This window comes from Puma concolor, chromosome A1, assembly GCF_028749965.1.
Source record: "Puma concolor isolate L17-30 chromosome A1, mPumCon1.1.hap2, whole genome shotgun sequence".
Taxonomy (NCBI): domain Eukaryota; kingdom Metazoa; phylum Chordata; class Mammalia; order Carnivora; family Felidae; genus Puma; species Puma concolor.
The window spans coordinates 133,768,329-133,790,389 of NC_141667.1; the positions used below are offsets into that span (position 1 = coordinate 133,768,329).

General features: G+C 39.7%; 1 long non-coding RNA gene across 1 annotated transcript in view; it reads right to left on the bottom strand.

Annotated features, from left to right (window-relative positions):
* LOC147584485 (uncharacterized) overlaps nt 1–22,061 on the bottom strand; it is a 72,512-nt gene that overhangs the window by 42,257 nt on the left and 8,194 nt on the right. Inside the window, exon 2 of the long non-coding RNA XR_015250411.1 lies at nt 13,142–13,245. This is a non-coding gene — a long non-coding RNA (uncharacterized LOC147584485). The remainder of the gene's footprint in view (nt 1–13,141; nt 13,246–22,061) is intronic.

Below are 22,061 nucleotides of genomic sequence, written 5' to 3' on the forward strand. Positions count from 1 at the left end.
TCTCTCTCTCCCTCTTTCAAAATAAATAAACTTAAAAAAAACATTCTGTAAAGGTTAAATGCTTTTTCAGTTCACCTTACAATGTTAGTATTGATTTTTTTTTTAATTCTAATACTTTAGAAAAAGTGCCCTATGGGAGAATGTAATCCTCATATAACCCGTTACATTTGTGGATTTTTTGCTCACAATGTATACATTTTGGAAGATTTTAAAATTAATGGTTATGCCCTATTAATGACACTGAAATTCTAATTTTGTGAGAAGTGGTGTTCATTAACTTTTTAGAAAATATTGTAACCCTAACTTGAACAGAGAATTTTTTAGGACAAAGGTTCCTGGCTCAGGTTAGTAAAGTTTGTTCCTCACTGTCAACATTGAGAACATACCAAGTGTGCAAAACAGACTATCAAGTTCCAGCTTGCAATTATCTCAAAATCATAATCTAATTTTTAGGCCTTGCAAAATACTACTAAGATTTCTATTCTAATCACTGTTCCCACCCCACCCCCCCACAAATAGGCGGGACTACTCAACTCCAGCTATTAACATTATACTTTCGGCAAATAACGTTTAATATATGGTATACCCACCCTCAAGGATCTGATGGTCTAGTGGAAAGAAACAGACCAGTGAAGCCTTAATGATGGAACAGTATGTTCGATGCTGTCACGGATTATGCACATCTAAAGCAGACCAAGTTTAGAAAGGCTTGCTGGAATGAGTGACATATGAACAGAGTTTTAAAGAATGAGCAGGACTTAAAAAAAAAAAAAAAGAATGATAAGCAAAAGAACTTTCAGGCAGGGGGAATATTAGAAATGAGAGTGAAAAAGAAAAATACAAAATGCCTTTGGTCAATTAGTAGCTCTCTGTGGCTGTATACATACCCTGAAGGGTGCACACCTGGATGGATGTGCAAAATGACCAAAAGCTCCATCAGTAGTGAGAAGGCTATGCTCTGTTTGGAGCGGAGGGTGTAGAAAGAGAGTCCAGAAGAAAGAAGAAAATTAAAGGCTATGAAAATAATCTAAGAAAGAAAAAGTCCAAGTGAATTAAGGAGTAGAGAGAATGGAGAAGATAAAAAGCTTATTAAGGAGACAATATCCCCAGAAGGGGCACCTGGGTGTCTCAGTCATTTGAGTGTCTGACTCTTGATTTCAGTTCTGGTCATGATCCCGGGGTTGTGGGATCAAGCCCCACATTGGGACATAGATATTCTCTCTCTCTCTCTCTGTCTCCCCCTCTGTTTCTCTCCCTGGCTCATGCTCTCTCTCTTAAAAAGAAATATGTATCTACTCCTGAAACCATTATTATGCTATATGTTAACATGGATTTAAATAAAATTGAAAAATAAATAAAAATAAATAAATCTAGCATCAAATAAATAAATAAACAAATAAAACTGAAAGCCTGTTATGAAATAAAAATACGAAGTACCTAGGCTACCTATCAGGCTTCTAGTTTGGGTCGGTGTTGTTCCCCAAGACAAAGAACAGGGAGAGAAGCAGGTCTGGAGGACAGAATCACTTCATTATTGACACATAGTATAAGGGGCCTATGAGCAAGACATCCTGGTCAAGTAATGTGAAGAAACAAGAATTATGATACACTGGAAAATAGGTCACAAGTGGGGTGGTGGACACTGCAGACTGGCTTGTCATTATTTCCAGGTCCCCTCTTGAATATATTCCTCAAATGCAAAGGTTGAAAACTTCAGGCTGCATTTCCCTCCTCTCTCACAGGGAGGGTATCAGATCAGGATTTGGTTTTGCCAATTAGATGCACTCACGTGACCTTGGATTCAAAATCGAGTAAGAGAAGGACAAGCTGGGCTTGAGACTTATCGTGACGGTCCAGGACTTGGCAGAGGTGAAATGGTTCTAGAGAAAGAGAGGCGACAGCCACTTCTGATTCTATAGCTTGTGATCACAGCAGAGGTGGTAGGCCCTCGAACAGCCCGAGTTTTATGTATTGCTTTGATATGTTTTCCCTAGAAGTTTAGCCTATTCTATTTCTTCAGTTGTCCTAACCATTCTGGAAGAATGATCAACATTTCCCTTTTATGTTAAACCAGATACTGCCTATTTCTGATACAATGCACTTCTGAGTAACAGGGATGTGTGTAGCTCATGGAACTCTCAAGGAAATGGGAATCTGGGACAAATAATCCTACCTGGAAAGAACTGCATGAACATCAAATTATAGGAAACTGGTCCATGGAAACCATGGGAAAACAATTAATTTTCACATATGGTCATTTGATGGGAAATGAGGCTAACTCTTTGTTAGGCCTAGCAGCTATTACAATGAACCACTGGAGCATGAAGAGCACAATCTCACTGCCTCTAACTGTACTAGACAAAAAAAGAAAATAACCAACTCATAGTTTGATGTTCTCAGTACAAGGCACAGTCAGAGGTTGAGAGCACTGCGATTTTCCTGAAACAATCTTTTATCGCTGGCTACAGATGCTGGTGTAGCTGAACATCAGAAACATCTTAGTATCATGAAACATTAAAATACAGTGTAGAACAATGATGCTGAATGAAGAGGAGGGAATTGGGGATGATTACAAGGAATGTGAGATTTAGGCCTCAGAACTCCCCTTTGACACGCACATCCAGCTACGTTGGAATTCAGCAGCTCATCCCTCCAGGGGAGAATAGTTAGCCCAACACAAATTTGCTCCGAAATACAAAATTGTCTGTTGGAAGGGATTAGAGAGTTCCTGAGGCAACCAGAACATGAGAAACAAGATCACAAAGTGACCTGAATTCTGCTGTTCCCATCAAGGTATTTGACAATTCTTGTAGGGGGTACTGGAGAGGCAGGCAGGGAAACTAAGAGGGGCACCACAGAGAAGAAAGAGGGGGGCCCACACAGTGTTGACCACCTGCGCAGATCCAGAGAGACAGACACCTAGATGTGAGGTGGCCAAGATGCAGAAGAGAAGCAAGGCATGGAGATGAGAGCCCTACCCAGCAAGGTGTCTCTCCTCGAAGCATCTGCACAGAGACGAAGAAGCCACACTGGAAAGCCTCCACAAAGGAAAATAGAATTTGGGGGATTCTCACAGTATTGAGAACACAAAAATTAAGGTAAATGCCCACCCATGAGGCACTACAGAGTTTTACTTCAATTCCGGACTAAATCTTAACCCCAATAGGTAACAACAACTTTACTGAGATGATTAGGATCAATCACCCAGTCAACATGTATTCCTATCTAAATAGAGAACATGGATCTGAACATGAAAATAACCTCCAGAAATTAAACAAGAAAAACAATGCAAAAAAATATTTGATTAGACGCTGCATAAATAAGACTAGCATAGGGACTACACATATTGAAAAGATGCATAACGTTATTAGATATCATGGAAGTGCAAATTTATTATTTTTTTTTAATTTTTTTTTTCAACATTTATTTATTTTTGGGACAGAGAGAGACAGAGCATGAACGGGGGAGGGGCAGAGAGAGAGGGAGACACAGAATCGGAAACAGGCTCCAGGCTCTGAGCCATCAGCCCAGAGCCCGATGCGGGGCTCGAACTCCCGGACCGCGAGACCGTGACCTGGCTGAAGTCGGACGCTTAACCGACTGTGCCACCCAGGCGCCCCTTGGAAGTGCAAATTTAAATCACAAGAAGATACTGTGCACACTCACTAGGATGGCTAAAATTATTTTTTTTTTCAGGAAACTAACTTTTATTTATTTATTTATTTGTTACCCATCAGCATTTTATTTTTATTTTTTTTAATATATGAAATTTCTTGTCAGATTGGTTTCCATACAGCATCCAGTGCTCATCCCAAAAGATGCCCTCCTCAATACCCATCACCCACCCTCCCCTCCCTCCCACCCCCCATCAGCCCTCAGTTTGTTCTCAGTTTTTAAGAGTCTCTTATGCTTTGGCTCTCTCCCATTCTAACCTCTTTTTTTTTTTTTTCCCTTCCCCTCCTCCATGGGTTTCTGTTAAGTTTCTCAGGATTCACTTAAGAGTGAAACCATATGGTATCTGTCTTTCTCTGTATGGCTTATTTCACTTAGCATAACACTCTCCAGTTCCATCCACGTTGCTACAAAGGGCCATATTTCATTCTTTCTCATTGCCACGTAGTACTCCATTGTGTATATAAACCACAGTTTCTTTATCCATTCATCAGTTGATGGACATTTAGGCTTTTTCCACAATTTGGCTATTGCTGAGAGTGGTGCTATAAACATTGCGGTACAGTGCCCCTATGCATCAGTACTCCTATATCCCTTGGGTAAATTCCTAGCAGTGCTACTGCTGGCTCATACGGTAGGTCTAATTTTAATTTTTTGAGGAACCTCCACACTGTTTTCCAGAGTGGCTGCACCAGTTTGCATTCCCACCAACAGTGCAAGAGGGTTCCCGTTTCTCCACATAGGATGGCTAAAATTAAAAAGGCAGGCAACGCTAAGTATTAGCAAGAATGGGATGCAATGAGAATTTTCACACATTGCATGGAAAATTGCATATTGGTATAAAAAGCATACTCTGTAACCAAGTGATTTCATTTTCCAGTATATATCCAAGAATAAGCTTCACATATATTAACTGAAACACATAGGTGGATAATATTCAAAAAGCATTATTAGTTATAGTAATTTTGGAAATAATCCAAAAATCTTCAAATAGGTTGGCTAAATAAATTGCAGCATATTTATAAGATAAAATACCGTTGTGTATTGCTTCTCATGTGGGAGCCATCTTGGCGGTTTCTGGAAAACATTTCTGAGTGTCACAGCTAGTGGAAGTACTAATGGCATTAAAAATTTTTTTTTAATTAACCAATTTTAAGTTTTTCTTTAAATTTTAGTTAGTTAACATATAATACTCGTGTCAGGAAGTAGAATTTAGTGAGTCGTCCCTTACGTTTAACACCCGGTAGCGCTAACGGCATTTCGTGGGTAGAATCTAGGGACGCTGCTGAACATCTTACATTACACAGCACGGCCCCTGTGACAAAGAATTATCTGCTCCAAAAGGTCCGTGGGGCCAAAGATGGGAACCCTTAGATATTAGTTTTCCATAACATCACAAATTACCACAAACTATCACAAACGACCACAACACGAGTGGCTTAAAACAACACAAATGTATTCTCTTGCAGTTTTGTAGGCCAGACGTCCACTGCAGGCTGCCCTGGGCTGCAATCGCAGGGTTGACAGGCCTGTACTCTTTTCTGGAGGCTCTAAGGGAAGAACCTTTTCTAGCTTCTAGAAGACACTCAGTTTTCATTACTGTATTTTATACTTTTTAAATTTTGTGGCCCCTAGACCACTTCCTTCATCTTCAAACCTAGCAAATTCGGCTGAGCCCTTCCCACAAAGCTGTCTCTGACCCACGGTTCCCCCTCTTCCACTTTTAAGGACCCTCATGATTACCTTAAGCCCACCTGGAGAATCAGAATAATCCCCCTATATTAAGGCCAGCTGATTAGCAACCTATTTCCGTCTGCGAATCAATATTCCTTTGCCTTGTGCTGTAACTCAGTCACAGGTTCTAGGTGTTAGTTAGCATGTTGACATCTCTGGAAGACACAATTGTGCCAACCTTACCCCTCTAGAAAGCAACGAAAAAGACTGCACCACGACTGCACAGAGCAGAACTCCTGCATCTCACAAACATGATGGTGAATGGTTGACACAAAAGAGTATTTACATTATGGTTCCGTTTGTATAGAGCTCAAAAATAGGCCAAACTAAGCATATTTTTAGTTTGATGGGGATCAAATCATGATTTTCTGATCCCGCAGGGAGCGTCCTGAGCATAACACAGGTGGTAGAGCCAGAACTTTAGTAAAAGCTTTCTAGTTACCAAACAGCTTCCTGATGCTACACTTGACCGGTCAGAACTGGGATAGCAGCTTTCTGTTAGCATATTCTGAGGGTGGCTTTGGGGCTTTTCTAGAAGTTCACCCTCACCTCCATTTCTTCAGCCCTCCCAAACATCCTGGAAGTGATTTAATCCTCTAAAATAAATCCCTTTCTGCTTAAAGTAGCTTGAATGGATTAGATGCTCTGTAACTGAAAATTCACCATTATGAGGCATTAACAATAGCTGAATAAAAGCTCTTTGTCGGTCAGCTTGAAGTATGAAGCATTGCGGTAATACTTTATAAATATTATCCCATTTAATCCTGACAATTATTAGGTATTATTATCATCTATCTTAAGTGATACAATTAAGAATCAAAGAGAGGAAGTTACTTATCCACAGCGAATTATGGTGGTGTTAGGAAGCAAATTCAAACCTGTGCGGGTCAGGCAATTCTTGCACTTTGCTGCTCAGTTTCATCGGCCTTTCAGACTGGAAACATAAGGTCTTCCAATAAAGACTCAAATAGCTCAAAGGAGCATGGAGACCTTGACGAGCTATGATGGTGTACCACTCATAACACTTGATGTAAACAATAGATTCTGTTCTGACTAGTTGAATCAGAAAAGCAATATATGAAGAATAACAGATGGTTAATGAATTCACCGGGATACTTTGGGGGCAAAAAGAGTCTCAAAACTAAGCTTTTGCTGGTAACACTGCAAAACATGACATGGGAATGGACTGTGGAGGAAACTGTGCCCAGTGCCTCTGCTGGGTGCCAAAGAGCAGACGTTCAGCGTGACTGCACAGCCGCCAGGGCTAATTGTGCTTGTGCGCCCAGCAAGCCCAGCACTGCCACCTGTGGGAAGCCAGTGCTGTCCCTGCTCCTACATCCCACATCCACTTGTTCCCCCTCGTTTCTGACTAGAAGGCTCAGCAGGTGTGTCTGACTGTGGTGCTCTGGTCACCTGCCTTCACACTCTCTGCAAAGGAAGCTAACAATTTGCTTCTGATTTTCACGTTGTAAATGTCATACTGTAGACATTTTCCCCCGAACAGAAAAGCCCTACAAAGATGGTGGGGGACGAAGAACGTGATAGATGTCTATCACAAACAAGGTTTAAGTTTAGTACCTACTGTATTTTGTACCGACATACTGAAAGAGTGAAGAGTTTACTAGTCCTGTTTCGCATCGGTAATTACAGCTGGATGGCATTTACTGATAACATTTTGAGAACCTGTCATTGGCTCTGCTCTGTGGAAAACGAGCTGCTAGTTTAAAAGAAAAATGTTTCTTTAATGAAAAATTATGGTAGACAGTGTTCACTTCACCAATTAGCCATCTCACAAATGAATAAAACAAATGGTCATTAGCATGCTGCTGATTTCTCAGTTGTGCATAATTCTGTTATAGTTTTGAGCCTATAGAGGCTTCCTTGTGTTTGTAATGGAAATTTTTTATACACAGATGTTAGAGTACTGTCATGAAAATAATTGAATAATTATGAATTGGACATATCAATTTTAATCACCAGCACTTTTAATTAGGCTCATTTTATTTTTCTTCTGAACATATGATTTTCCATGATGATTTCACTTCACTAATTCTTTATAGACCTTTAAAAGATCACTGTTAATAACTACAGTGTATATTTAGGATTTCAAAGTTCCACTCTCTAGATATATATAAACAGATGAACTGAGCACATCTTTACATCAGTCAAATTTCAGTTCCTTTCTCAGAGCTCCCACAGTTGGTGACTCTCCCCTGCTTTCCCAATTTCACTGGCTTGAAATAAATGCGGTCAATACACAACCCCTCATCAGGGAGAAACTAGGAAAACATATTTTTCTGTGGGTTAAAAATGATTTATTTTCATCCATATTTGTCAGGAATTTTTTTTATATGTTAGTCTCTGGCCTAAGTGGTATCAATTTAGCTGCCATGGCCTTATTAACATGAGCATTTTAAGACTTGTTTCAAATGGGATGGTAGCTAGCTCTTTACTTCCTTTTTTAAGAATGGTAAGCTGGGGTACCTGCGTGGCTCAGTCAGTTAAATGTCCAACTCTTGATTTCTGCTCAGGTCATGATCTCATGGTTTGTGGGTTCAAGCCCCACATCTGCCTGTGCACTGTATCAACACAGAACCTCCTTGGAATTCTCTCTCCCTCTTTCTCTGCCCCTAACGCACTCTTCTCTCTCCCTCAAAATAAATAAATCATTAAAAAAATAAAAAAGAATAGTAAGCCTGCTTTATATTAAAAAATAGTAAAAGAGTTAATTAATTAATGTAAACAAACAAGTATGACCTTTCTTGGATTTGTCTGATAGGAAGCAGATGCTAAAAATATAGAGACGGGTGTTAAATGGACCAGTTGGCACAAGGTACTAACATTTACACAAGGAAGACAGACATAGGGAAATAACTATATAGACCAATAAGCCACTTTGTTGGGTAGATTAATATTCCCTGTAACAAAATCCTGACCCATCTTATGTTCCTTCCTCCCCAGTTATCCTATCACTTCCCTCCTTCCCTTTTTTAAAATGTTTTTTATTTATTTATTTTTTTTGAGAGAGAGAGAGAGAGAGAGAGAGAGAGAACAAACAGGGGAAGGGCAGTGAGAGGGGGACAGAGGATCTGAAGTAGGCTCCACACTGACAGCAGGGAAATCATGACCAGAGCCAAAGTCGGATGGTCAACGGAATGAGCCACCCAGGTGCCCCTCTCTTTCTCTTTTAAGTAAATTGTTTTGAAAGTTGCTCTGGCAAATTTTCCATCTTCTGCTTCATCTAAAATCATTTATGTGTGAATTCTGCCAACCTGCTCCCCAACAAGGTCACTGAAACTTCTCTCACCAAAGTCACCATACTCCTCTTCTTACTTGGTCCTGTGGCAGGATTTGCCAGATGTCCTGCTGACTGCTCTGTCCTTATGGAAACACTTGACCCTTCCTTTCTGTGACACTTCACTGCCCTCAATTCCTTCCTGTGTTTACACATTTCATTTGGGCCTTTTTGCAAACTCTTCTATTTGTGTCTATCTTTTCAGGTTGCTCTTTCTTGGGAATTGGTCCTAATTGTCCTCTTATTGTGTATATTCCCTGGGACATTTCAACCATACTTACTGCTTAAATGGTCATTTACACATTAAAAACTCAAAGCTCCAACACATCACTCATCATCCATTTCCTGAAACCCACACTCACTATCCAATTGCTATGGAGCATGATATCTGGACTTAAGAGCACCCTGGCATAGCACTTTCCCCAAATGTTCACAAGTGAGCTCATGTTTCACAACAGTGATTTTAAAACATTTTGCTTTCAGTCTTAACAGCTATTGAGCCCAGCAGAGCTTTTCCATTTGTGCATTATATCTACAAAATTTTGCCACAGAGCCTTTGAAAACTTTAAAATTTATTTATTTATTTGGGGCACCTGGTTGGCTCAGTCGGGTGTGTCTCCGATTTTGGCTCAGGTCATGATCTCCGGTTTGTGAGTTCCAGCCCCGCATCAGGCTCTGTACTAACAGCTTAGAACTGGGAGCTTCGGATTCTCTGTCTCTCTGTCTCTCTGTCTCTCTCTCTGTCCCTCCCCTGCTTGTCCTCTCTCTCTTTCTCTCTCTCTCTCTCTCTCTCTCTCTCAAAAGTAAAGAAACATTAAAAAATTTTAAATAAAAAAAGAAAATGTATTTATTAAAAAATAAACCCATTACACATTAACCCATATAACATTTGTATGAAAAAAACTGTATGTGGAAAGCAAAAATCTTAGTGAGAAAAGTAGCATTGTTTTTAATTTTTTGCAACTCTCTATAATATATGGTCAAACACAAAATAGGTTGATTCTCATATCTGCTTCTATATTCATTCTGGAAAATTCAGTGGTGCACTACCAAGAGTAAATGAGAATTAAAAAAGCAAATGACATGAAAATATTAATATAAAATTGACTTTTACCTCACTGACCCCCTGAAATAGTTTGAGAGAGCTTTAGGGATGCCCAGATGACATTTGAGAACCACTGATACGAAGTATTACTAGAACCAGTGAGGGAATGGCTGAGCTGACCTACATTAAGGATCTCAGCTAGATAGTTGTAACAGAGGATCAAAATAAATACATAGTGCGGGTTGAAAGTGGTGAGCATGGGCCCAAATTGGGAAAGGAAGGATAAAAGTCAGGGAGAAACTGTCTGACCAAACCAGATTGTGGATTAAGTATACATACGAGACGGTTCTGAGGGCCCACCTAAGTTGGAAGGCCCATGACTTAATGATGTCTATGAAGGTACTGATGAGATGGAGGGAAAACGACACAGCTAGGATAATAACCAAGACATAAGAGCCTACACTAATGTGAGTTAAGGGGACAAGACATATTGTGGACAACAGAAAGAAGAGTCAAGAGCATGGAATAAAGATAAAAGTACAGGAACCCTGATTGGGCAAGGAAGCCACCTTTCAGAAAAAGGGTAGGCATCCCAGTGTTCATCCCAGTGTAGTTTTGACTACAATCAGCAGGGGCCCAGCATCTTAAATATGATGCATCACATGAAACACCAAGACAGAAACATCTCAAGAGTTGGGTACCACAATGCAAAAAGCTTTCAACCAGGAAGATGGTGCAATTTGGTTTAGTAATCTAATGGATATAGAAACAATGGATGGCTCCAGTTCAGGATTTTCTGTGGGTCTTTTTTCCTGATGTGTCCAGCTAGATGACCACAAAAGAAAGGTTTCCAGTTGTTCCAGCTGTTCTAAATCCCCCCAAGAGTAGAACCACCACCAACGGCCAATCAGATTATGCATTTACACAAAGCTCCAGGCCATCAGGCCAGGAGCAGCTGAAGCTCTGTCCTTGCTCTGCTTGCCAAGTTATAGACCTGACTGGTGGTCATCGTTCAGACAGTGGCTTTTCTAACACCATCCCAGAAGGGGGGTGTTTTTCTAATTTGCAGCAACATGTCACAGGGGCAAGCTGTGGCCTTGCATGAGAGAAATGTTTTCAAAACTGAACAGCATGATGGTGCTTCAGTGGCCAAATGACATCTTTTCTCCCGGTAAGAAGAAAAGCCCTAAAACAAAGTTACCACGGCAGGAAAATCTAGTTCTTGTGTTAACAAACACACAAAGAGTTGGTGTTTGCGAATGCAAAGCATTAGCTATAATCTTTAACTGTTATCTTGTAATTTGTCATTTATATCTAGCTACACACAAAAAAGAGATCACCTAATTAGAACTTTAGCAGAACTGGCACCTTTGGGGGACTTTGAAGGGATAGTTGAGCACTAAGACAGCCAGGAAATCTTGATGACCAGCCTCCTTCATCATTGTCTAAAGTTTCTATTTACAAATCCCTTGAGCTCATCCAGGATAAGTGAAGGCCCAGTTTCAGAAACAAGAGTGTCTAGAATCTATGCCCTGGAAACAATTTACACAAGGCTATGACTGTGGCAGCTGAGGTATGTGGTCGTACTGAGAATACTTAGCATCATTTGAGTAATCTGATTTCTTTCCCAGAATTATCACACAAATCAATAAGAATTCTTAAGCATCTTGCATGTGTAGGGGATATTTTTTTAAGTCTGTACATACGTATAGCTTTCCCAGCCTCCCTTCTTGGGTAGTGGAGCGGGGATTACTCCTTTCCTAAACTGTATAATTTGGGAGGAATTGTGGAGCCCAGTCTATTCCTCACCAACACAAAGGTGGGTGCATGACCCATGCCAGAAAATCAGACTTTCTACTCTTGGAGTTCAGTTATTACACAGAAACACCCAGAGGCAGAAGGAAATTGGAGAGGTTTGTCTGATTCCTGAGTCTTTGCTATTAAAATACCTGAAACTATTCTGTTTAGTCTGCTTTAAGGTTTAGTTTTCCTATTTGTCCTTTGATTTTGTAAGCTACATACTTTTCTTCCACCACATTCTTTTCTCCTCCTTAAGTGAAGCATGATTGTTTTCTGTTGATTACAGGCAAAGAAATGTAACAAAATTAGATAGAAAAATTGGGTTCTAGCAAAATACTTTCACGAAAATGTGATTTGGATTTGGTTTTTGGATGAGATGCAGTAACTGTAGCAAGATTTCTGGATGAGGAGAGAGCCGCTCATGGCCAATCACAGCAATCAGGATGAATCAGTCTATTCGGACTAGTGACCTGGACCACGTGCCCACTGAGAATGACACTCTGGGATCAGGTGTTCGTCTGCAAAGCTAATTGAAATGTGATAGAGAATGCCAGACAGTGTGGTGGAATATTTGGTCCTGATGGACAAAGCTAGAGAAAACAAACTCATAATGTACAATACTCAGTGAAAACATAGGATGAGACCACTAGCCTCCTGTGACAGTGCTAAAAAAAATTATTATTGACTCCAGCAGTAGGTTAGAGATCACTGAAAATGAAAATGAAAGAATGATTTTTTTTGAGTTGCTGAATTATAGAAGCCTATGGATTAATAACCTTGTCAGGGTTTTTCAGGTGAAAGTTAGAGCTTTGATCAAATAAGAGGGAGATTTGGATAACTGAAACAATGAAATAGGCGATGGTTTTGAAGGCCTTGAAAGCTCTGGACCACTAAATGCATCTGAAATGATTTTTTTTTCAAGTTTATTTATTTATTTTGAGAGAAAGGGACAGAAAGAGAGAGGGGAAAGAAAATCCCAAACAGTCTCCTCCATGTCAACGCAGAGCTTGACAGCCCATCACAGGCTTGATCCCATGAACCATGAGATCATGACCTGAACCAAAATCAAGAGTTAGGCTTAACGGACTGAGCCACCCAGGTGCCCCTCTGAAATGATTTTCACTGCTACTCTCTTGGATGAATAAAATGTGCCTCCCTGAAGAAGAAAAGCTAAAGCTTCTACTAGTGCCTTATTCTAAGTAAGCAGGATTTTAAAAATCTCAACTTTGCTTAGGTGATAAAATGAAAAATAAGACTAAAAATTATTACAAGAATTCATAAATGTAAAGTGCCTGGGGAAATGAATATTTTGCTTAACCAAGGATGATGAAAATAAATTTTTGGATTAGGCTAAATTTTTTATGAGAGAACTTTTGAGAGTTTCTATATCAAACATGGGAGCTCTATTTAGACGTAAACATTTTCCAGGTTCATTAAGACAACTTAGAGTGAACACAGACCATAAGTAGCAAAGGAGAACAGAATCATCTTGACATAATTTGGAAGACAGACTTGAAAGAGTTTGGGACACAAAAGTTCTAGATTGAAAATCCCATGCTTTCAAAACAAAAACAAAAACAAAAACACAACTCTACCTCATTCCAGGGCTTTCACACTTGAGATGAAGAACAGATTGATGAGAGAGGGATGAGAATCTTTAAAAACAATTTTGATGGATGTTCATTCCAGGTCAGGAATTCTAGTGGAAAAGATGGAAATTGAAATGGACAAAATGGGTGACTCAGTTGTTAAGCATCAGACTCTCGATTTTGGCTCAGGTCATGATCTCACTGCTCTTGAAATCAAGATCTGCATCTACTTCCAGCATGGAGCCTGCTTGCGATTCTCTCTCTCCGCCTTCTCTGCCCCTCCCCACTCATGCACACATGCTCTCTCTCTCTCTCAAAATACATAAATAAACTTGAAAAAAAAGAAATGGACAAAATTGGACTCTATGATTTTAGCAAAAATGGGAAGACCCTGGAGGGCAGTGCCTATATAGTGGCAAATGGAGAAGAATGGGAAGAGATGGTGTCTCAGGGAATGATTGACACTCGGAATTCTCTAGAAGGGTTACATAATTATAGAGGCCCACCAAAATAAAATATTCAGAAAGTAATTTAGGCTTTACTTAAATTGTAAAAACCCCAAATTCTAGGTCTGGTAAACAGAGGCCTGATTTGAGTCTTAACAGTAGCAAGTCCCAACCACTACCTAGGTCTCGTGCCTGAGTTATATTAAGAGTCAGAAGGCTTTGGATAAAGAAGTAGTCATGTACCATTAAGGAGGTGTGAAGAATTCATCAAATTAACACTTAAGTGGAGCACAGGATACAGATGGTAGGTTGTGGTGGTTCAGCAACAAACCTCAAGAGACAATGAAATACCAATGTTGATTACTCATAGGTACTGGGGGAAGTACCCCAGCATACCTTGGGGCCATCACATGGGGAAGTCAAGGCAGAGTGCAGACAGAGAGCCCGGACCTGGCCACATGCCTTTATTAAGGTATATGGGTGGAGTACTTTGGAGTTCCCAGGTTCAGTCCAGATTGGTCAATTCAAACTGAAAGAGGAAGGTTTTGGGAATCTCCATGGTCAGGTCTTACCTAAGGGGCATACCATGGGAAGGCCCTGGGAGGCAGGGGAGGCTACTGATCACAAGAGCTATTGGAAACATCAGATCAGGAACTTGCACCTGCTGGTGACTCTGTGGGCTATTATCTAGAGCATGTGCGTGCAAGCACATGGGGGTGGCAGTGGTGTGCTTGTGTCAGTTTAAGATCACTTCAGGTTGCTTGGCCAAACAAAAGGGATGCCAAGGCAGCAATACCATGGGGGAGATTAGCTAAACTCATGACAGAGAGACACTGTGGTAACGCACAGGTGTGTACCTCCATCTACTTTTTCCTAAAGAAACTCGAGTAAGGAAGGACTGGTAGCTGAGAGATGACATTACTTTCTGGAGGTCTAGGGTCCCAGTTCAGCCAGATAGACCCAACGGGCATTACCTGGCATGAAAATGTGCCTAAGCTAAGTTTGTTTCATGGTACATGAAGGGGATCTTCAGTATTATTTGTGGTTATTTCCCAAGTCCCTTATTGTATAGTTGGAATACATATCTCAAGCAACTGCAAGAATTCTTTACCCATAAAATAAGTCCTTTGGTCTCTTTTGTTCTCCCAAACTAGCAAATTCAAAGTGAAATAATTTCACTGGGGGAAATGCAACATTGGTATCTACAGTCTGATCACATCCTCATTAAATTCCACAGATGGGAAGTTAGAAATACTGAAAAGTCTTGGGGAATGGCAAAGGGTTATTATAAACCTAATCAGATGATGACGTGAATTGCTGTTTGTGTTTCAGATGTGGTTTTCTTACTGAGGCAAATTAATGCAACTCCCGGCACATGGTAGGAAACTATGTCAGCTGAATATATTTGTCTATTTTTATAAATAGCATAACAATTTTGCTTTAACCTAGCAGCACAGCACTACACCCTTACCATCTAGACTCAGATTTATTTACTCTTATAACAAATGCTACTTTCTACTTTGGACTGAGATTTGTCACGGCAGTATACCACAGGCCTTCACAGTGTGGTTTACATATTGGTAACATCATGCCTGTATGCCTCAGAGAATAGGAAATAACAGGGACCCTAGATGTCTTGGTGTTGTTTCTGATGGTGAAACCTTTGGTCAGATTTCCCTATTTAAATCCAAAATCACTTCACACATAAAATTAAAGACTTCTTTCTCTCTCTCTCCCCGCCTCACTTCCCTCCAGGAAAAAGAAAGGATATAATAGTAGCAAATAGCAAATGCAAGTGAGTAAAATACAGCATTTCAGAAAAATTAATTTACTATGTTGTAGCAAATGGAATGTGTGACATTTTCTGCATTCTTCTAAGAAATACATGTCTTAAATAATGACATTTTATATCAATGACACTTATAAAGGACAGGAAGGACCTGCACATTGAGCCTTCCTTATATGAAACAGTGAAGATTTGGTAGAACTCACCTGTGAAACCATCTGGGCCTGGAGCCACATGTATTTCTTTAGGCAATTAACCATTCAGCCTGTTTTCAAATTTATTCACATAATTCTACAAAATAGAATCTTAGTATTAAAAAAAACCCTTCTATTTCAAATATTATTGCCTATCTTATCACTATTTTGTGTGTCTGTGCTTTTGCCTTTTTTCCCTTGATCAAGTTAGCTATATTTTTTTGTTAGTTTGAGCTATTTTGCTGATCTTTTCCAAAACAAAGTATTTTCATTTATTAAGTTTTCTAGTTTTTCTATCCTCTAACTCATTAATTTCTGTCCCCTATCCGGTATTTGTTTTTCTTTTAGTTCTATCTTTTGCCAGGTACCAATAACATCCCATTAAAAAAAGAAAATTTGGCAATATGAAGAGCTCAGAATTATTGTCTTCCTGCCAAGAGATGGTAAAGATAATTAGAACAAAATGTTTTCTTATTAGAGTCTTGTGTATTGTGCCTAATAAAGTATTATCTGATTCATTAAACATTTGTATTACCAAAAATATTTTGAAAGCCTTAGCCTGGACATAACATATATTAACTAATAAAAGAAATACGTCAGAAAAGGAAATGGTTTTGCCTGAAAGGCATATTTATCACAATATTTTAAAAAACTTTACTTGCCAGGGCTCCTGGGTGGCTCAGTCAGTTAAGCGACTAACTTCGGCTCAGGTTATGATCTCACAGTTCATGAGTTTGAGCTCTGAGTCAGACTCGGTGCTGACAGCTCAGAGCCTGGAGCCTGTTTCAGATTCTGTGTCTCTCTCTCTCTGCCCCTCCCCACTTGTGGGCTCTCCATCTCTGTCTCTCTCTCTCTCTCAAAACATAAACTTTAAAAAAATAAATAACTTTATTTATCAAAAGAATGTTGAGGAAAATATATCTCACTGTTTTATATTTTATTCTTATCAGAACATTCAATTTATGAAGCTTATTAAAATGCAGATTTTAAGGCAGTCTATGGGTCTTACTTCATTGGAAAAGAGTGGGAAATTACATGAAAAATACTGAAGTGATGGGAAAAGAAGCATGTTTACTCTCAGGCTGATAAACTAAACAATAGAAAATGAAAACATTACTCTTTTTTTTCTGTTGTCTTTTTCTGAATGTAAAATGAATTCTCTCTTTCATCTCTCTGAATCTTCATAATACTCAGCACATTATTAGAGTCGTGGATTGTTAGTGCACGTGTGTGTGTGTGTGTGTGTGTGTGTGTGTGTGTGTTTTACTCTGGTTTTTCAATCTAGGCTGTAATTCTAAAAGGACAATGGCCAGCATTCTCTTTGGGCTCACCTGAACTCCAAGCTAAATGCCAGGCATACTGTAGCTAATGAACACAGAATATATTTCATTCACCTAAAAGAAAATCTTCTAGTTATCCACTTTGTCATGTTCATCCTGTGTTCCTAAATTAAAAAGTAAAAGCCTATCATCAAATTCCATATAAAGTAAATTCTGGGTCAATTACACCCATTGCTAAGGCTGTAAACAGTGAGAAAGACTTGTGGCTATGTGATGCTTTTCAATGGTGATGCAGGGACAGGCATATACTGGAAAACAACATCCTACTCAGGGAAAAGAAAAAAGGACAGAGATGTGTTGGCCCAGAAGTAGGTGAACACTAAAGACTGAAGATAAAATTCCTCACCTATTTCATTTATCTATCTATCTATCTATATTTTTTTTGTGGTGGGATTTAATTTTTTTTTATTTTGAGAATGAGAGTGTGTGTGTGTGTGTGTGTGGGTGTGTGTGTGTGTGTGTGTGCGTGCATGGGGGAGGGGCAGAGAGAGAGAGGGAGAGAGAGAGAACCTCAAGAAGGCTCCACACGACCTGAGCCGAAACCAAGAGTCAGATGCTCAACTGTCTGAGCCACCTAGGTGCCCCGGGAATTTTTTTTTTTCAAAATTTTATTTAAATTCTACAGGAGTAGAATTTAGTAATTCATCACTTACATATAACACCCAGTGCTCATCATAACAATTGCCCTCTTTACTACCCATCACTCATCTAGCCCATCCCCCACCTACCTCCGTTCAATAAATCTTCAGTTTGTTCTTTATCTTTAAAAGTCTCTTCTAGGGCGCCTGGGTGGCGCAGTCGGTTAAGCGTCCGACTTCAACCAGGTCACGATCTCACGGTCCGTGAGTTCGAGCCCCGCGTCGGGCTCTGGGCTGATGGCTCAGAGCCTGGAGCCTGTTTCCGATTCTGTGTCTCCCTCTCTCTCTGCCCCTCCCCCGTTCATGCTCTGTCTCTCTCTGTCCCAAAAATAAATAAAAACGTTGAAAAAAAATTTAAAAAAAAAAAAAAAAGTCTCTTCTAGTTTGTTTCCCTCTCTCTCTTTCTCTCTCTCTTTTTCCCACTTCCCATATGTTCAAATGTTTTGTTTCTTAAATTCCACATCTGAGTGAAATCATATGATAATTGTCTTTCTCTATTTCTTTAATTTTTTAAATATGGGATTTCTTATGGTTAACAGTGTACTGATGATAAAAATTTCAACATAAGTAAACTGATACAGTAATTCTAGCCTTCATGCACCTGAGTATTCCAAAATGGCCTGAGATTCTACGTTGTCAATTTAGTCACTTAAAGAACTTGCCTTTTTCTATTCCCAACAGAATTTTTTTTTCATATTCTTATTTTCTTCCCAGTATATGACTGAGCCCAGAGCTGGAGATAATAATGGTCAACTTCTCTATCTCAAAGAATTTATAATAAGGCAGTGGTTAACTTCCCATCTTGGGAGACTGTTCTCATAAGATAATTTCACATTGGAAAACCACAGAACTGAACATTAAGTTATGTTTAACATATTCATTAGGAGACACTGCATTACAAAAAAAAAGCAATCCACCCTTTAGAATGGATATTAAATGGAGATTAAAGATTTTAGAAATGCTTAGACAATTGTTTTGAGCAACCAACAATTTCTACCAACACATATCCAACACAAGAGGGAGAGAGAAGAAATATTGTAATGATAACAGGATTTAAATGCACTCAGGAACAGCTGAGGCAAAAAATAATTTAAAGAAATCATAAATCTAGAAATGCCCAGATTACTGTTTTAATTATTAAAAAGTACTATTTTCTGTCTATAAGATGCTTTGCTACATGTGCTTTTCATTATTCCTCAACTTCAGATGGCTGAGACCCTCCAAAGCTAAACTGATCTTCTAATCTAGACAACAATGATGGGGTTTTTCTATCTATGAAAATACTCCTTCTTATTCAATGCTAGGGAGGGGCTGGAGGCTTCAGTGTCCAGTGGGCTAATGGTAAGAGATGGTCATCCTGGGGCAATCAGACACTGATATTTTCTGCATTGCATATGAAGCATCCAGCTGAAAAAACCAGAATTAATGCCTTACCTCCAGAAGATGAGGCTAAATTTAATCATTTCTGAGATCTTAATCTAAGGGTTTTCACATTTTTTTTGCTAGTATTGCCTAATGGATTTGTTAAAAATGCAGATTTCTAAAACCCATTCCCAGAGTCGATGATTCTAGAGCCCAAAAAGCCATTTTTTTTAAAGAGCTTTCTGTTTGGTTCTAACCTAAGCAGTCTATGTAGCACATTTTGACATTGGTTTAAACTACATTCTGGATACCTTATAACCTTGGATAATCAATTACTGTACTATGATATTTCACACAAAATGTCACATCACATAATTTCTATATTATTTCTACTGCCATGGATGACAAGCTTTAGAAGCATCATAGACATTGAGGAAATGGAATCTGAAAGAGGTTCTCTGATATTTCATAAAGGTTTAAGAAACAGGTTAAGGTCAATTGATGGGACTGTTGTGTTTTGTTGATGTTACTAGCTCACTGGTATGTCTGTCTGGTGACTTCTTTTCCTCACTGTGGTTTTTCCTACAGTAAACATAGACAAAGAGATAAAGTCCTAGATAAGTTTGTCACCTTTAAATGTCTTCCTGTTTGCTGAGGCCACCCCTTATTTACATTCCAGCTTCATGCTGTAAGCGGCCTGACGTAACCATGAACAGAACTGCTGAAGACTTACAAAAAATCCTGAGTTTTGGACCTTATTTTGTTGAACCTTGTTCAAGTGCAAAGTTTTGGTCAGAATTTTGAACAAATACAGGCATCCATGTTGTTTCCATCCTACATTTGGCTCATAGTTGGCTCATAAGACAACTAAAACGCTGGCTCCCTCAATTAGCTTTGTTAAAGATTGGTTATGGCCACTGGCAACACCACCTTAGACTTAAGCAAGCAAGACCCTTGCTCTGGCTACTCCTCAGAGGGTACCATGCTTTAGAGTTTCTTCCTCAAAAATTTATAACTCCCAGGGCACCTGGGTGGCTCAGTCGGTTAAGCGTCCGACTTCAGCTCAGGTCATGATCTCACAGCTCGTGAGTTCAAGCCCCACTTCAGGCTCTGTGATGACAGCTCGGAGCCTGGAGCCTGCTTTGGATTCTTTATCTCCCTCTCTTTCTGCTCTTCCCCTGCTCACATGCTATCTCTCTCTCAAAAATAAAGATTAAAAAAAATTTTTTTTTTAAATTTATGAGTCCCCTTCTGGTACCTGAAACCAGACTGTGCCAGCAATGTCATCTAGGCTGAAGCTCTATGTCCAGCTGAGGACCTAGTGGATCCAAGTCCCCATTTTTCCTTTGGGGAGCCCTCTGACCCTATAGTCCTCCCAATCATGTGAGGTTGATTGGATGTGCCAAAAAGCTTGAGGATTCTGCCTATTGCATCATCCCGTGAGCCGGTGGCCAGGTCCCAGTACCATGTGGGCAGCTTGGTGAGCATATCACTCCTGCTGCCAATATGGTAAGTGTTTTGTGAAATGCTGCAAATTCACACCTCCAGAATGATGCTGACATGCTGACTGTGGCTGACACTCATTCACACTGGGTGTGGGATAAGTGCATGGCTTTGGGATACTGAAGGCCCACTGCCAAATCATGGTCCATGTGTATGAGCCTATTGATTGGCACCTACCCATGTGCATTCCAACCATCATACAGGTACTTCTTTAATATACAGCAGGATATTGTGCTTATTCTTTACCCTGCGTAGAGGGGGCTCCACTGGCACCCAGGATGTTTGTACCAACTCTGCTTGCAAGCTCACCACCCTGAGTGAGTAGTCCTTCTTGCAGGGCTACCCCTATCTCTTCAGAGGCCTTGAGGGCTTTCAGGACTGCTGCTAAAACACCATTGGTCCTTCTGATGAAAGTCTTCTCATGCTTCAGATCTAAGCAACTAAGAATTCCTAAACCATGGTGGTGACTGATATTCTGTTCACTCTGTCCATGAATACCTCCCTTATCCTTCTCACTGGTGGCAACATGTGGAAGGGAGCAGTGTGGCCAAAGATGAAAAAGATTACATTTTAGGAAAGCTGTGATCATGTGTGACCTAGAGTGACATAGAAGATATATTCTTCTACATTGTATGCAATAAAATTTGAAATGATGAATTTAACATGACCAGGAAATAAATTATTGGTCTCATTTCCCTGCATAATCTGGGTGCATATGCATTTGTGGTCATTATCAGTGAAGGTCAGTAACAGCCTTTGAGAGGATCATTGAAAGTCAGTGATCATGGGCCCTATTAAGGATGATACACTGTCATGAGTAATGATGGAACCAGCAGTAAATGAATGGTATTAGGGAATTACAGAGGCAAGGAAGTCTATGCTTCAATACAAAATAAAAACACAAGTTCGGAAGAGCACAGCATTGTCTATAATAACACTGTTGCCACCTTTATTCTCACAGTGGGAGATATGAAATTAAGATGGTGCATGTGACAGTAAAGGTCACAACAAGTGGTTCTTCTACCCAAACAGGAAAAAATGGTATCTGAACACCACAAAGAATATTTATGTGCACTGGCTGGACAATAAACTCATATGTAAGTGGGGCACCTGGGTGGCTCAGTTGATGAAGTGTCCAACTATTAATTTTGGCTCAGGTCATGATGTCACCATTTGTGACTTCGAGCCCCATGTTGAGCTCAGTGCTGACGGTGAGAAGCCTGTTTGGGATTCTCTCTCTCTCTGCCCCTCCCCCGTGCTCTCTCTTTCAAAATAAATAAACTTAAAAAAATAAATATGTAAGTACCTTTTTTCTTCCCATTAAATATTCATCAATAAGCCAATAAACCCTACCTGTTTCAATATATGTTACAATAATGTCTTTAAATCAAATTGTTTCTATTGAAAAGCCCCATACAAATATGTGGCCAGGGATCTCCACACCCAGGGGCAGCCCCAGCGATATGTATCAGTGACCAAGGACCTAGGATCCACTGTGTGCTAAGCACTCCAAGCCTGGGACATGTATTAACACTAATCTCTAATCCTCACATCCTCTCTGTTGGGTAAGTGTTTTTTTTTTTCTAATTAACATCTTAAAAAGAGAAACAATTGAAGCTAAGCAACTTGTCCAAGGCTATGAATACAAAATGAGTCA